Below are 18,143 nucleotides of genomic sequence, written 5' to 3' on the forward strand. Positions count from 1 at the left end.
ACCGTCGCCGATAGAAATGAGGGTCGACACTTTCAAGTGGCGGCGAGGCGTTATTTCGAATCCCATATAGGTTATGCTAAAACCACGCCCTGTGCCTGCCTACGCAGCAGTCAAGCGCCGGGATTGGCCAGGAGCAAGTCTTTTGTCTTCTTTTGACACCTGGAATCTCCCACACCACAAACACTGCACGGCACACAGCCCAGCGATTTCATGAACCAACTGAATTGCTCTTGAGAGCGGACATTGAAATGAATTATGGTCACATACCTTCCTCAGTGTATTAACGCTAATGAAAACGTAACACAAGCTTTTACTGTAACACACAATCGATTTTTACATATTTATTTCAAAACATCATTGTAAAATTCAGGGCTTTAGCCAAAGCTTCAATAAGAGCTCAGCTGACAGTTTAACTTCCAAATGAAAAATATTAAAAATATCAAATTAAAAATACAATACAGCACATAGGCCTAGCTTCTTCTTTTTTTGGCACAGCTATTCATTCCCCCCAGTCCAGCCGTTTGTTCCAGGCCAGTGAAGTCCCAACAATCTACAAAAACATGCAATAATATAAAATCATAGATAAAAAGTTCATACACAATCAATAAAACCAAAAGGAAAGGGTTAGCCTTCCCAATGGCCAAGGGCAGCATCTGTTATTCTGGACTCATAATAAGCACTGAGGCGGGTGGTCAGAAAGTCAAATAACCGTGGTACATTGTATGCTTTGGTGCGATGTAGGATTTTGTCTTTCAATATCCTCATTGCAGCCTCGCTGTAGTTGTTGGGCACAGGGCGTGGTTTTAGCGTAACCTATGTGGGATTTGAAATAACGCGGCGGCGAGAGGTGTCTGCTAGTGAAATTTCTAGTGTCGCTGACTACATCACAGTGCCGCGCAAGTGTGATTGGCTATATAGACAGCACACGCACTTGACTTCCTCATTTTGGTTTTCGCTGAAATGAAATGAATGAACGTGGTCCCCGCTATTTTGATCAGCATGTCCTGATGTATGACTTCGTGAAAATCACAAAGAACACCGTAGCCGTTTTCCCACATGCGTACCGGAAAATTACCTGTAAGTCAATATCGGACATTTCCCTTCACACCTCTCCTCTGGCATGTGGGAATCTATCAGCGAAATTGCCTGTATGTGGGGGGGGGGGGGGGGGGGGGGGGGCGGCACTGCAGAGCGGGTGGGGAGTGACGTGTCGGCAAAACTCCGAATGGTGAAATAAGTTTGCTTGTTTATCCGTTCACCTGCATCGCGTTGAAGCACTTTTTACAGACTGGCTTCATTTGATGTGTCCGGGCTTGCCTTGGCTGTCGGCAACGTAAGCAAAATACTTCCACTTTCGCTTCGTGCATTTGCTTAGTCCCTGTCGGGCTGTGACTTAAGGAGGAGGACGGACTGTGGCCAGAGAGCGAGCAGAGAGGAGAGGGGAAAATCAGCACAGCACACCCACACATGAAGCTGACATAGGCTACTGCTCTTATTATCACAAGATCATTTCGCCAGTTTGCTTTAACACATTCAGTGCCACAGCGCTTCAGTAAAATTGTCTGGAGCCTGTGCCAGATTCACTTCCATTCAGTTGAAAACAGCTATAGAATTTTTTCTATTATGGCTATATTAACGGGGCTGGACTTTAATGAAAGATTGAACACTCCTGCTTCTTCCAAAGAAGAAATTTTGTTTCTAGACAGTTCCATTATGAAATTATAGCCTCTCAAAAAAGTGCACTTTCAAGGGTTTTCTGTCGTTTTTTTTTTCGTTCCAAGATATAGCCCCTTTTATGAATACCTTTTGCACTCTAATTTCGAGCACATTTTCACTGACTCTGGCTGGTGTTTTCTGATGTGGTGGCGTGTGGTGTGGTTTCTGTGCAGCCACACACCCCTCCCCCCCCCCCCCCCCTCTCCACCTCTGAGCTGCGGGCTCCTCCCACACGCACAGACTTTGCTTTCTCGACTCCGTTTTTGCCCCGGACAGATCCCAGCTTTGCTGCGCGCATCATTTCCTTGATGGGCATCAAGGAAATGATGCGCGCTGGCAAACGCGACTGAACGAAAAGGCTTGGCCCGTTCGGCTTCGGATGGCTTTCTAGGAAATCGTGTGGAGATAGATAGAAGCATAAGAGCTCAGTTGTGAGCGCGGATGCAGCCGAGCCCACTCTCGCTGTAGACGGAGCAATATATACGGCTCTGGCACAAAGCATGCATCGGTTTCCACGGCTTTCTCCGCTGTCTCCTGTACAAAGTAAAGGATCTGAGGTGGGTGGAGCAGCTCCTGTGACGATGTTTAAGGTGGCGCCGTGTGATCCCTTGAAGGGATTCATGCTCACTGGCTGGGTACGACCTTAAACAGCAGAATTATGGAATAATATGAATTATGATTTTAGGACGTCCACAGACGTCCTTGGCACTGAACGTTACTTTTTTTTAGGACGTGCACAGACGTCCTTGGCACTGAATGTGTTAATGTGCGCGAATGATTAGATTATGCCCGCTGGAACATTAAGCAACGTGTGTACACCTCGCCCATGAGAGTGCCGCGGAAAATGACTGCACCCGTTTCTCACTAGTATCCGCTAAAGCGCATACCGCTCTTCTGACAGGCTAGAAAGTGGTGAAATCTCCGCGACGACGGGGTCGCGCTTATACCGGCACGGTGCCTTTCTCACATGCAGGCATTAGACCACGTACCGGTCATTTTGCGGGACAAAGCGCATGTGGGAAAAGGGCTCGTGAGTGACAAACTTCCCAGAGAGAGAGGAGGTGAGATGCGGCTGCAGCCAAATACGTTACATCTTCAGATGTGCTTTCACTGACAGCATTCCCTCTCTTGGCTGTCTGCACTAGTTCTCTGTCTATACTATATTCGTGTGTCACGTGACCGTTGAGCCGAGGAGAGAAGCATAAATGCAGCAACATGAGCGACACTTTCTTTTTCGTCTGCGGCCATGTGTTGAGCGACACTTTCTAATAAGTATAAATTAAGCGTAAGAGCTGCTTTTCAAAGCTCTTAGCGCAAAGTAATTGTGCGCTGCTGACCATAGGATAATGCCATCTATCCCCACATTTTTGCGCTGAAACGCCTGCTTTGGCATGTGGCACGCATATGTCCAATAAGCCTACAATTATAACAGCGCTTGTGCATGCCCCCAATTTGCATTGCGCGTGGCGTTAAAGGACGGCTTTTCCGTGGGGAATATGAATATATATTAAATCTCACGCCCCTAAGGTTTTCGAATCCGTTTAAATTTTTGAAATTGGTTGTTTACAGCCAGAGATATCAAGCATCTCTCACATTATTTCCATGTCGCTCTGACGCAAAACGCGTCAGAGCGACAAGTCCAGCCTTGCGGAAGTCGAGGACCTATGAACTACAATTGTTGTGAGCCATGGTCCCGCCTCTAGAGGTCCTCCACGCCCCTTCAGAGGTCTTGAACAAAAACAAAAGGCAGCCATCTTTTTCAACCGCATAGCCTGCTGTAGCTAATATTAGCTTTCCATAGTTCCTTGCAAAGAGACCGATCTCGGGAACGGAAGCACGGACAGACACGGGACTGGCGGCATTGGAAAGCTCGTCAAATTTTACATCTAGTAGTAGGTGCGTTGAAGTAACGAAATCAACGCTGAGCAATGTACCCGTTTTTACACATTTTTACAGAAAATAGTTACAACATCAGATGCGCGTAACTCCTACGAAAATGCCTTAAAATGCATGAAAATTTTTTTATGAAGACATCTCCCGACATATATACTTCGGTTTAAATTTGGTGCAATTTGGAGGCAATTTTATTTTCGATTTTTTCTTCTTCTCTATATGTTTTATTGTCGAAGCCTTCTTCTTCTTCTTCTTTGAGTTTTATGGCGGTTGGCAAACATATATGTGCATTACCGCCACCTACTGGAGTTTGATATCAGCCAAATGCCTGAGGGGTGGGCATGGAAACGAAGGCTACGCGAGCCCAGTGCATTGTGGGAAATGTAGGATTTCGAGTCCCCGCACCTCCCCCCCAGCACCCCCCCCCCCCCCCCCCCACACACAGAGTGGATTTCGGTTGATATCTCTGGCAGTGAACCTCCAATTTCAAAAATTTCAACGGATTCGAAAACCTTAGGGCCGTGAGATTTAATATATATTCATATTCCCCACGGAAAAGCCGTCCTTTAAACGCTAAATTACCGCTTTTGCGAAGATAGGGCCCCCTGTCTCAATTTCTTGTGCAGTTCCAATGCCTTTTACTTTAACACTTTAATTTGCACTTTCTGTGGTTTTTGTTCTGTTGTCCCCCCCCCCCCCCCCGATTTTTTATCCCCCATTAGTGCTAATTTTAATTACCACTGCACCACCGTACCCCCCGAATTTGTCCAGTCTTTGACTTAAAGAGTATGGTGCAGGTTAGACACCACTTTGCATTAATATGTGGGACTTTTATGTAGCAATTAGGATTATCTTTTGTTTTTTTATTTTCCCCCACACATAGCTGCATCTAGACTGTTTTTTGTGAAGCATCTGGCACTGGCACACGCACATAAAACCCGCAAATCTAGCAATAACACCTGTGACGATTTTAATACACAATAATCAATCGGATCATTACCTACCTCCATTACCTCCGTACGCACAGCGTCCTGAGCTCCAGTGAGCGCCACTTGCGTTTGTCTCCGATGATAAAGTTATCCACCTGAGCCCATTCTGCATCCGGGTTACACAAGCTGAGATGGTCGATCCGCTGTGCGCTCTCATGGCTCTCCAAAATTATATTTAAAGGAGTCCTTCGGCTTCATCATCAGCCATGACCTAAAATGGGAGCTGAACATCCGAGCTCTCACCAAGAAGGCGCAGCAGAGGATGTGCTTTGTACGGCAGCTGAAGAAATTCAAAGTGCCAAAAGGCCACGATGGTGCACTTCTACACCTCCATCGTTGAGTCCATCCTCACCTCCTCCTTCACCATCTGGTATGCTGCTGCCACTGTCAAAGACATTAACAGACTTCAGCGCATCATCCGCTGTGCTGAGAAGATAATCGGATGCAACCTGCCATCCCTCCAGGACCTGCATGCAGCCAGGACACTGAAGCGGTCTCGCAAGATCATGGCCGACCCCTCCCACCCTGGCCACAAACTCTTTAAGACATTCCCCCACGGCAAGAGACTGAGGTCTACCAAGACCAGAACCACTCGCCACAAGACCAGCTTCTTCCCAACCGCTAATCAGCCTCACCAACAAGACCCGGAAACCCCTTCCACCAAGGACCTCACCAACAACAGCCCCCCACAGACAAACCCACTACCGCTTATTTAATGCCTTTTTAACTTAGACTGTAAATGTCATGTACATTCAATGTAAACTCATATTTAACTTCAACTGTAAATTCATGTAAATTCACTGCCTATTTCACGCCTATTTAACTTAGTCTGTAAATCTCATGCAGATGTAAATGTCATATGTATTATCCACGGAACACTTCTCCACTCATGTACATATTGTATATAGATTTACTCGATTTGATTGCACTTGCAACATTGTGATTGTCTTTAGCTAGCTTTCCTACTTATTCTCTCTGTATATTGATCTGACCGCTACGCTGCATATAGACACTAAGACAAATTCCTCGTATGTAACTTGCATACTGTGGCAATAAACGTGATGCTGATTCTGATTCTGATATTTCCCTAGGTGTTATTTTGAAAAACCGATTGCATATTGGGGGTCAACTAGATTGACTACTTAGTTACGTTTGACTACTGAAACTATTAAAACTTCATAAAGTGCCATATTAACCATAGATAGAGCCCAAACAAACAGAAACTAAATAGTTGCCTTGTGGAGGAAATATGGTTGTGCGGTGTTTTCTCTGCTCCTTCAGTGCCGAAATGCATTCTGGGCAGTGTTGAATTATCATACCAGAGGGCCAAAAAGATCATTGTTGGGAGGTAAATTATCGTACAAATACGATAATTATCCTATGTCTGGTGTTTTGGAAAGTTTTCTGGTGTACACATTATCGTTGCATCAGCCTATAAACTAGGGCTGGCACGGATCAGAAAACCCACGGATCGGATCGGGTGACGGATTTTGAGCCACGGATCATGGATTTTTCGGATCAGCAAAAAATATATATATAGGCTATATCAGATTTTTTCTCTCAAAATTAGATTTTCGATTTGAATTTTTAATACTATTATACTTCTCTAACCATTTGTTGCCCTGCACAGCTCAAAAAATATTTTTTTCTCATGACACAATTTATGCTTTTACTCTGGAGGCAGAACAACCCAACTTCCTGTTTTAGGTGGCACTGCGCCTAACTTCCTGGCTGTTGCTTGCTAACGTAGTCACTTGACACGGGTACAGACCAGACCGGGTGAGTCTGGAAACAACGTTGATGCTACGTTATGCTACTCGGTGGCCCCACGTGTTGTTTTGTTGTTATGTGTCCAAGGCAACATTTCACCGTCCGGTGATAATGTGTTCGTGAAACGTGTGTGTGTGTTGTGGCTCTCGTTATCTTGTGCAGCCCGCAACACGCTGCTCGCATTCCTGTGCTTTTTCAGAGGTGTTGAAATAAGTTTGTTGTCTTTAGTAGCCACTAGCCACAGCCTTCAGAGAGACTTTACAGCGGCGACAAGGGATGAGGAAGCTCACTTGTGCTTGCCATGATGCCTGTCTGTGTCTGGCTGCGCTGCAGGCGTTCTCATACACTAACGTTAAACGTTAAATGAAACGAAAGGGGGGGGGGGGGGGGGGTCCGCGGACCATTGACGTTCCGAACCGCGTTCCGAACCGTGGGGGCTGATCCGTACGGGTCACGGATTATCCGTGATCCGTGATCCGTGCCAGTCCTACTATAAACTGCGCAGATCAGTGGACCAGCCCACTCGATATCTTGGTGTCGGCGCTACAGGCGGCCTCAAGCATTACAACCACGCCTTTTAAGCGTAAAATTATGCACAGTCTGCTCATTGGGGAAGTGCAGTAAACGAATCACAAGCTTGCCTTTTAAGCTCCAATTGCCCCCCCTCCCTTTCATCCCCGTCTATCTGTCTCCATATATAGGCTATTATTCCATATTATTATTAGGGCTGGCACGGATCACGGATAATCCGTGACCCGTACGGATCAGCCCCCACGGTTCGGCACACGGTTCGGAACGTCGTGGTCGCGGACCCCCCCCCCCCCACCTTTCGTTTCATTTAACGTTAGTGTATGATAACGCCTGCAGCGCAGCCAGACACAGACAGGCATCATGGCATGCATAAGTGAGCTTCCTCATCCCTTGTCATCGCTGTAAAGTCTCTCTGAAGGTTGTGGCTAGTGGCTACTAAAGACAACAAACTTATTTCAACACCTCTGAAAAAGCACAGGAATGCGAGCAGCATGTTGCGGGCTGCACAAGATAGCGAGAGCCACAACACGCACACACACACACACACACACACACACACACACACGCACACGTTTCACGAACACATTATCATCGGACGGTGAAATGTTGCCTTGGACACATAACAACAAAACAACACATGGGGCCACCGAGTAGCATAACGTAGCATCAACGTTATGTTTCCAGACTCACGGTCTGGTCTGTAGCCTACCCGTGTCAAGTGACTACGTTACGCTAGCAACAGCCAGGAAGTTAGGCGCAGTGCCACCTAAAACAGGAAGTTGTTGTTCTGCCTTCAGAGTAAAAGCATAAATTGTGTCATGAGAAAAAAGCTGTGCAGGGCAACAAATAGTTAGAGAAGTATAATAGTATTAAAAATTAAAATCGAAAATCTAATTTTGAGAGAAAAAATCTGATATAGCCTATATTTTATTTTTTTTGCTGATCCGAAAAATCCGTGATCCGTGGCTCAAAATCCGCCACGCGATCCGATCCGTGGGTTTTCTGATCTGTCCCAGCCCTAATTATTATGCTTATCAAACCAATCTAACTGCAGTTTAAATACTGCAAGCATGTAAATACGCTACACTATAGCAAGATCAAAGTGAAAAGAATGTTCTAAACGCATCAGCTAGAAAAATATAGCCTATCCCTATGTCATGATGAGATTAGATTGGTGAAAGTTTGTCCAGAATGATATCGTTTTGCTACCTTTTCTTCTCCCCTGCTCCAGAGGTAGGATGATGCACATAAATATAGCCTACATTATGTAAAGTCATAAAGTCATAAATGTGTTTTTATTGTAAAACTAAATGTGAAGTAGGGCCAATTTATTGGAGCGGACATCACAGTAGGACATGACAGTAGAACCGCGTTACGCTGTCACTCATCTAAATCACGTTAAATCTGCGAGGGATATTGCGAGGGATATATATAGCCCCAGGATGACATATATGTTTCACATAGGGTTGTGTTTGGATTTCTATGTTTTATTTTGGCCAATATTGAAATGTTCCAGAATTGCATGTTGTGTGAACAGAAACAGTATTTCTATCTACCACTTTAGGCAATTTATGCTGATTTGGTTGATATTTATTCTCGAAATGTATTAGTCTCAATGCATGCTGGGAGATTTGAGGGAGTGAGAGAGAGAGAGAGAGGGGGAGAGAACAGCTTTTTTCCATTTGTGCTGCGCAGGGAGTGAGAGAGAGAGAGAGGGGGAGAGAACAGCCTCTGAATGACGGGCTCAAAACTGTCATGTTAGAAAAACTGTCATGTTGTTAAAACTGTCATGTTGTTTTGCATGTTGTGTGAATAGAAACAGTATTTCTATCTACCAATTTAGGCAATTTATGCTGATTTGGTTGATATTTATTCTCGAAATGTATTAGTCTCAATGCATGCTGGGAGATTTGAGGGAGTGAGAGAGAGAGAGAGAGGGGGAGAGAACAGCTTTTTTTCCATTTGTGCTGCGCAGGGAGTGAGAGAGAGAGAGGGGGGGAGAGAACAGCTTCTGAATGACGGGCTCAAAACTGTCATGTTAGAAAAACTGTCATGTTGTTAAAACTGTCATGTTGTTATACTACGTATGGTATAACTACTTTTTTTTTTCATCGGACCGGTGCCTGTCTGAGTGCACGAGGGAGGGAGTGAGAGAGCTAGAGGGGGACAAAGTGTGAGATCAACAGAGGAGAAGCTGTGCGTGGAATATCCGCGGCGCACTGAATAAGGCCTGGTTTTCAAATGCGCAAAGCGCTAAATTAACGCCAGGGGGGAAGATATCGTTAGGCCGGTATTTAAGTCAGAAACGCCCATTCTGGCCTATTCTGGCACTGCGCCACGCCTGTTTGGCGTAAAGTGCATTTCGGGGGCCTAAAGCCATGTTGCTATCTTCCCGAGGCAGGCGCAAGGCACGTTTTTTTGCGTTTAAGGCCAGTTTTTGCGCCTAAGGCCTGTGGGAGAATAGGGCCCATTGACTATATATTATTATTATTACAGTAAGTACAGTAGCCCAAGTGTTGTCACAGGTGTTATCTGCACAGATGGCATTTTTTTAACATGTGCATTATAATGCCACCTTTTTCTCCATATTTCTGCCCTGGGGGCATGCTTTAATTTTGTTTTAGTTTTTGGGGGGTATTTTCATAAGAATCTTGAGTCCTAACTGTAAAAAAAAAAGAAAATTACCTGCACCACGCTCTTTAATGTAGTGGCTTCTTGTCGTCAGACTCACACAAAAGATCAATGTCCAAAGGTTGTTTTCTTGTCAAAAGTAGGGGTGCACGATCACGTTTTTTGCCACCGATCACCGATTGCCGATCACCTATGAGAAATATCTGCCCAACCGATCATCGACCGATCACCAATTACCGATTACCCATCACCGATATATATATATATATATATATATATATATATATATATATATATATATAGATGTGAGGTCTCCAGACCAAATTTCAAGCAGAAGGCCACTCGTGCATAACCCGATCAACCCCTGACGTCAGTCAAGTTCTAGTATGACGTGGCCAGTCAAAGTCCAAGTATGACGTCTGCAATGACGTCAGATATGACGTCAGTTAATTCTCATATATATAGCAAGGGTTCTACGTCACCTCTCTCTCTCTGGCCGATCATAGCAGCAGCTAGCTTCACGGCAGTCCATCTCCCCTGAAGCCATCCTCCGAAGCGTTGTTTTGCGTTGCTTTGCACCCCCAAGTCCTCTTTACCCGTGGATAATCCCCGCGGATCTCTCAACGCCCCCCACTCCACTCCTGGTATGTCGGATCCCGAGCCAGAGCAGTCCATGGACAGCGACGACAGCTTAAACAACGATACCTGTTCCGGATCGGCCACGGAGCGTATTTGCCTTCCGAGACGTCTGACGGCACCGGCGGAGCAGCAGTGCCACAGGCTGCCAACGTAGCCACGATGAGAAGGCCCGGCGCGCGCTCCCGTGGCACGGGGCGCTCCACTGCGACGGCCCGTGGGAGGAGAGCAGAAGACGAAGCGACACGCGCGCGTGGACGCCCAAGAACGTGCGCGAGCGAGCCGGAGGGAGAGGCCGCTCGGCGCGGACGCGCGAGAGGCCGCGGACGAAGACCAGAAGAGGAAGCTGCCCCGAGAGCTGGGAGTCGTCGGGGTAATACATGCCGCGGGGCCGCCGTGAGACGCCATGTTCTACGCCATGTTCTTCCTGGTCGCACCGATCTCCAGGCTGCCGTCCCGGAGGCGGAAACGGCCCCATTCGCAGCTCCGCCGAGCCGACAGGGGTCGTCAAGAGCCATTCTGCTGTCCCTGCTAGATGCTAGCAGATCGGTGGAGGCTCGTCTGAGGGCTCTGGAAACCCCCCCCCCCCCCCCATTCCCCCCACGTTCGCCTCAGCCCAGCTAGCTCAGCAGCCGATCCTGCCCGGGTCGTTAAGAGCCATCCTGCTGTCCCTGCTAGATGCTAGCAGATCAGTGGAGGCTCGTCTGAGGGCTCTGGAAACCCCCCCCCCCATTCCCCCCATGTTTGCCTCAGCCCAGCCGGCTCAGCAGCCGATCCTGCCCCCGCCCATGCAGCAAGCCGACGTGTTCCCCACCACCACCCAATCCGCCCAGATGAATACCCTGGCGTCTGCCACGCCCCCGAAGCACACCAAGCCCTCTCGGCTGGACCGGCTGCTGGACATGCCGCCCGCCGGCCCGGACGTCCAGGTGCAGCACTCCTGGAACAACGACGACCGTTCGCTCAACATCTTCGTCAAGGACGACAACAAGCTGGTGTTCCACCGGCACCCCATGGCGCAGAGCACGGACGCCATCCGCGGCCGGGTGGGCTACACGCAGGGACTGCACGTGTGGGAGGTCAGCTGGGCCATGCGCCAGAGGGGGTCCCACGCCGTGGTCGGGGTGGCCACGGGCGATGCGCCGCTGCATTCGGTGGGCTACACGGCCCTGGTGGGCAACAACACCAAGTCCTGGGGCTGGGACCTGGGCCGGAGTAAACTCTACCACGACGGCAAGAACCACGCGGGCAGAACCTACCCCGCCTCCCTGGAGCCCGACGACACCTTCATAATACCAGACTCGCTCTTAGTCGTCTTGGACATGGACGAGGGGAAGTTGGGTTATATGGTGGACGGATATGATCTAGGGGTGGCGTTCAGAGGACTTAAGGGCAGGAAGGTGTACCCCGCAGTGAGCGCCGTGTGGGGACACTGTGAAATACGAATCCGGAACATAAACAGACTCGATCCGGAGCCCCTCCCTCTGATGGACCTGTGCAGGCGTTCAGTGCGGGGTGGGCGGCTCTAGGAAGGGACCGCCTGAGCGAAATCCACGGACCGCCTCTCTCAAGAACTACCTGCTCTACCAAGGACGGGGCTGACGACCACAGCACACCGAGCACACCCTCCTCTCTTTCTCTTTCAAGCCCAAGCGAAGGCCCGATGGAGGACCAGTCACCCGTGGACGTGAAAGGACCCGCGAGGAAAGTATCAGCATTTCAGTATTAAAACGGGTAATCAGACGTATTCATCTCTTAAATAGATAACATAGTGTCCCCAAAGGCGGCCTTTCAGTCCAGCACCGCCCCTACCCCCGCCCCCTCCCACCCCCGCTCCATCTGCCCGCAAACGGCCCGCCCCCCACCACCAAGAAATACTGATTTACATTGCTCTGAAAACTCCACATGTACCGTAGGCGTCGCTTGTGTTTTGATTAAATAAAGCGAAGTTGACTGACAATTTACTTGGTCTGTGATCTGATCATCCCATCATTAAAATTTACATTGCTTTGAAAACACCACATGTACCGTAGGCATCCCTTGTGTTCTGATTAAATAAAGCGAAGTTGATTGACAATTTATTTGGTCTGTGATCTGATCATCCTATCATTAAACGCCCACTAATAACAATAGTAATAATACAATTAAGAGGAAAAAGAAAAAAAGAAAAACTAAATTGATAATATTTATTAAAAAAAGAAAAGAAAAAAAAACATACATGTTAAAAGCCGACAATTTCCGGGGGAAAGAGGGGGGAAAGATGCGGATCCAGATTCGGATTCTGGACTCCTCATCGTACAATTCGGTTCACCATACAAACCCCTAAGTCACCCAAGTCCAGCGCCAAGTCAAGTCACTAAGTCACCCGGGCCAAGTTGGGAACCCCTAAGTCACTAAGTCACCAACCCCTAAGTCATCCAAGTCCAGCGCCAAGTTGGGAAGTCACTAAGTCACCGAGGCCAAGTTGGGAACCCCTAAGTCACCAACCCCTTCACCCAAGTCCAGCGCCAAGTCAAGTCACTAAGTCACCCGGGCCAAGTTGGGAACCCCTAAGTCACTAAGTCACCAACCCCTAAGTCATCCAAGTCCAGCGCCAAGTTGGGAAGTCACTAAGTCACCGAGGCCAAGTTGGGAACCCCTAAGTCACTAAGTCACCAACCCCTAAGTCATCCAAGTCCAGCGCCAAGTTGGGAAGCGCCAGCCGTAAGTCACTAAGTCACCTACCCCTAAGTCACTAAGTCACCAACCCCTAAGTCACCCTAACTCCTGGAAACAATCGCCACATCAGGCTCAGGCCCCAGACCGGCCCCCCGGCTCCCCTGTTCCTCATCGCACCTCGTCACCACATGACAAGATCCTGGTTCATCCTGCACCTCAAGCGGACGCTCCAGAAATGCAACCTACTGACGAAGAACTACTCCAGCCACTCCTTCAGGATCGGAGCGGCCACCTCAGCCGCCGTGCAAGGAGTTTCCTCCGCCTCCCTCCAGCAAACGGGCCGCCGGTCTTCATCAGCATTCTCCAGCTACGTCCGCCCGGAGCAGGCGGCCATACCGGCGGCCCAAAGAACCCTCCTCCCTTAATCGGTAAGCATGGCAACGAACAGTGTCCCGGACTTCCGTGCCAAAATGTCTCGTTGGTGGTGGCTCCCCGAAAAGCATGGCGCCCAGTAAGGCGCAGTAAATCTCCCGGTTCATTTTTGGGGGGAAGAGAGGAAAGAGAGAGAGCCAAGAGAGAGAGCCAGGGTCAGTCAGAAGGCCAAGTGAAGGCCAAGCTAAATGGTGAGGTGCCAAGGCTGCCAAGTAGGCCAAGCTGGGAAGCGCCAAGTTAGGTAAAGGTGAGGTGCCAAGGCGGCCAAGTAGGCCAAGCTGGGAAGCGCCAAGTTAGGTAAAGGTGAGGTGCCAAGGCGGCCAAGTAGGCCAAGCCGGGAAGCGCCAAGTTCAAGTGTGAGGTGCCAAGGCGGCCAAGTAGGCCAAGCTGGGAAGCGCCAAGTTAGGTAAAGGTGAGGTGCCAAGGTGGCCAAGTAGGCCAAGCCGGGAAGCGCCAAGTTTCGTAGGCCCGACCGAGTTGGGAAGCGCCAGCCGCAAATAGCTGTAAGTCCCTAAAGGTTGAAGGCCAGAAAAGTACAGTCAAACTACCGGTGCCCGCAGATCTCAATTAACCTCCGGTAATCGGATCTTCCTTTTGGGGGATCTCCTAGCCTAAGCAGATGCCCTCCTCTTGCCTCAAGAGCAGCGCCACTGGCCAATGGAGTCATGCGCCAAAGTATTTGCCATGCATGCCGATTGCTAAATAAAGTTTGTAAATCCTACCAACTGGCCTCTCATGATTGAAGTGAGGTCTCCAGACCAAATTTCAAGCAGAAGGCCACTCGTGCATAACCCGATCACCCCCTGACGTCAGTCAAGTTCTAGTATGACGTGGCCAGTCAAAGTCCAAGTATGACATCTGCAATGACGTCAGATATGACGTCAGTTAATTCTCATATAGCAAGGGTTCTACGTCACCTCTCTCTCTCTGGCCGATCATAGCAGCAGCTAGCTTCACGGCAGTCCATCTCCCCTGAAGCCGTCCTCCGAAGCGTTGTTTTGCCCCACCCACCTCCCCAGTCCGCCACTAACGAGTCGTAACTCCTGATCCCCCATGGGGGGGGATCTCCTAGCCTATGCAGATGCCCTCCTCTTGCCTCAAGAGCAGCGCCACTGGCCAATGGAGTCATGCGCCAAAGTATTTGCCATGCATGCCGATTGCTAAATAAAGTTTGTTAAATCCTACCAACTGGCCTCTCATTTTTTTTTTTTTTTTTATGATTTATTTATGGGATTTTTCAAGTTTACACAAACAAAACACGTACATCACAACACAACACACATAACTTCACAGTTACAGCAAAACAACAATACAATACAGAGAAAAAAGTAAATAAATAATATCAAATAAGATAAACAACAAGGGGGGGGGGGGAGGTAGACAGAATTAAAGATAAAAAGAGGTCAGTAGAAGTAGCTTATACAGAGGTCAGATACTGTAGATCGGGGTCAAGACAAGATCAAGAGGGACCAGAGGTTCATCAGTCCGGAGCTGGCAGGATAATTTGGATGCCTTTATATATTCTGAAAAAGGCTGCCAGATTTTATAGTACTTGTGCAGGGAGCCTCGTAGGGTATGCTTAATTTTCTCCAGCTGCATAAAATGCAGCACGTTCCCCACCCACCGAGAATGAGTGGGAGCGTAGGACCCTTCCAATTCATTAGAATTGATCGCCTCGCTAGAAGAGTTAGAAAAGCCACAAAATCTAAGAAGTATTTGGGCAGAGTCCCAGCTGGCAGGACTCCAAACAGTGCAGCAATTGGGGATGGCACAATGGGCACCGAAGTGACCTTAGACAAAGTGTCAAAAACAGCTTCCCAGTAGGAAGAGAGAGAGTGACACAGCCAAAACATATGACAAAGATCTGCAGGAGCTTGCCGACATTTATCACATGTGGGATCAATGTCAGGAAAAATCCTCGCCAGCTTACACTTAGACCAGTGCACCTTATTGACCACCTTACATTGCAACACCCCATGTCTGGCACATAAGGAAGAGTGGTGAACTCTGTAGAGAATCTCCTCCCAGGTCTCATTATCTAATTCTTCTCCCAATTCCTGTGACCAGATTGTACATAATGCGAAGGGTTCAGGGGACTGTAGCATGGATATCTCATTATATAAACGTGTAATGACACCTTTTTGAATTGGGTTCAAGGTTCAAGGTTCAAAAACTTTAATGACCCCGAGGGGCAATTCGCTTTGCAGACAGTAGACATGACACATAGGCAACAAATTAATACATCATACATACATCATACATACAGTAACACAGCACAGAATAGATCTAAATCACCTACACTGTCATCATAAATCATGGAAAGAAAAGTCTCTCTACCTGCAAGAGACACGATGACATCTACGACTATCGGTTGTTTAAAAACCTAATGGCAGAGGGAACGAAGGACAGCCTGAATCTGTTGGTCTTAGTCTTTGGGTGACTAAACCGCCGACCAGATGGAAGCATCTGGAACTCAGCATGTAAGGGGTGCTGAGGGTCCGAAACCACAAATTGTGCCTTTGATGTGACCCTCCTTTCATATAGGCACTGAATGTCATTGAGGGTGGCTCCGGAAATCTTACAGCAAAGTTTGACAATTTTTCCCAGTCTGTTCTTGTTTTTAAGACTGAGATTACCAAACCAGCAGATCATGCTAAAGGAAATGACAGATTCAATAAAAGCAGAGTAAAACATTTTCATCAGTGTCCTGTCCACATTAAAACTTCTCAACTTCCTTAAAAAGAACAGTCGTTGATTTGCCTTTTTGCAGATGGCATCTGTGTTTGCATCGAAATTGAGTTTGTCATCAAAGACAGTGCCCAAATATTTATATTGCTGCACTGCTGCTACTGGCTCACCCATGATCACACAGGGAGCAGGAGCATGATTAGGAACAATTCTCCGAAAATCAATGAACATTTCCTTGGTCTTAGCCACATTTATTTCAAGGAAGGACTGGTTGCACCATTCAACAAAGTCATCCAGGACTGGGCCATGATCTTGTTCTGCACCATGCAGCAGGCTCACGATCACAGAATCATCAGCATACTTAAGGACAAATCTAAGTGCATGAATGCTCTGGCACAGGTTAGTATACAAAATATATAAAAGTGCTGAAAGCACGCAGCCCTGAGGGGATCCGGTGGAGGATGAAAGTTTACCGGACAGGGTTCCATTAACCCGGACCCTCTGAGATCTGTTGGTTAGAAAATCAACTAGCCAACATACTAGACTAAAATCCATATTAAAATGAGGTTCTTGTTGTAAAAGCAAATCAATGGGAGAAATAGAAGGAATGGCAGGAAACCCTGAGAAATGTTTGCGGACAAAATCACGAACTTGCAGGTACCTGAAGAAGTGGGCTTTTGGAAGCTCATATATATTTACCAAATCGTTAAATGAAGCAAATATGCCATCCACATATAGGTCGCTGATTGTCGAAAATTCCCTGACTGTGCCACAGATTGTAGGCCTTGTCCAGTACAGAGGGAGGGAAAAGCGGGTTGGCACGGACAGGGGATGACAGGGGAGGGGAGGTGAGCCCATGATGACGTGCAAATTGGTGCCAGATTTTGATACTGTTCTTCACCATAATATTCTTAATAAATTTGGCTAATGGTGGCAGGGAGGGTGAGCACAAGAGAGAATCATATATATATATAGATATAGATATATATAGACATAGATATATAGATATATAGATATATAGATATATATATATATATATATATAGATATTTAATTATTTATTTATTTATTTTTTAAGCAGCTATAGCAGTCTATCATAGAACAGTTTCCATTTTACATATAGGCCTACATTTCATGCATCAAATTGAAAGTGCAGCACATTTTCTTTTTTTCTACATCAATATTTGATACTGTGTAGGCTAAAGGAAACCGCCAACATGATTTTTTGTGTGTGAGATAATTGGAGCACAAGACTGTGTTGAACTAAATGACAAAAACCATGACAAAACAAAAAGATTCCACTTCGGGATTTCCATGTTACCAGTTCAATGCAGTTCAGTTCACTCAACAAAAATACTCCATTCCAGGATTTCCCTGTTACACAAGAAAAATAACTTCGACCCAAGGAAACTATTTTATCGATTTATAAGCTAAAGCGGCTCAAATTAACCGGAGCTATTAACGTTACGAGGATACACGCAAATATGGATCAAACACGGACTTAACAGCATGCAAATGCCTCGGTAGGCGGGAGGACTGGAGGAAACTTGTCTCTGTGATTCAAAGACGCAAGGGGTGTGTTGACAGTCTGGTGTGGTGTGTGGAGGTGAGTACACTGACGAAAGCAAAGTGTGTGCTTTGCAACACAATGATATAAACGTTAGAGCACAATATGAAAGTTAAACGATAGACATTGAAGACATGAAAATGGGCTGCCTCATGTTTCTCACGTGCAGCATGATCGGCTATGCAATCGGCGACAATAAAGTAATATCTGCAGCAGCAGATCACATATTTGAGGTCAAAATCGGCCGATACAGATTGCGTGCCGATCGATCTGTGCACCCCTAGTCAAAAGTAATGTCTATTTATTTGTCCTTTTACAGCTCCATTCTTCCATAGTCAAGTCAATAAATAACTTGGAAACCCTGGAAACCAAAATCCACAAAAACCTTCTAACTATTAAATGTAGGGTCTTATGTGAGTAATTGTGTGCCTCAGAAAGTAGGAGACATTACTTTCAACCCAAACCCCCCAAAATCTAACCTGACGCTGCCAGATGGACGGTATAGCTCCACATAGGTTTCACTAAACCAGTCGATCTGGGTTTGAAGTCACCAGACCCGCTGACGGAGGCGGGCACTTTGTCCAAGCTACTTGGCAGGTGATTGGATGACCCATCTGTCTATCACCGCTGGTG

The 18,143-nt window shown here is 47.2% G+C and overlaps 1 protein-coding gene and 1 pseudogene across 3 annotated transcripts in view; one reads left to right on the forward strand and one right to left on the reverse strand.

Moving 5' to 3' along the window:
- LOC310797544 (proline-rich protein 5-like) overlaps positions 1–18,143 on the reverse strand; it is a 98,001-nt gene that overhangs the window by 71,343 nt on the left and 8,515 nt on the right. The gene's annotated exons all lie outside the window — the stretch shown is intronic.
- On the forward strand, positions 11,069–11,695 carry LOC310797562 (SPRY domain-containing SOCS box protein 1 pseudogene; annotated as a pseudogene). Its single transcript has one exon. The product of its transcript is annotated as an SPRY domain-containing SOCS box protein 1 pseudogene (transcript).

This window comes from Poromitra crassiceps, assembly GCF_964638095.1.
Source record: "Poromitra crassiceps genome assembly, chromosome: 2".
In the NCBI taxonomy this organism is placed as follows: Eukaryota; Metazoa; Chordata; class Actinopteri; order Beryciformes; family Melamphaidae; genus Poromitra; species Poromitra crassiceps.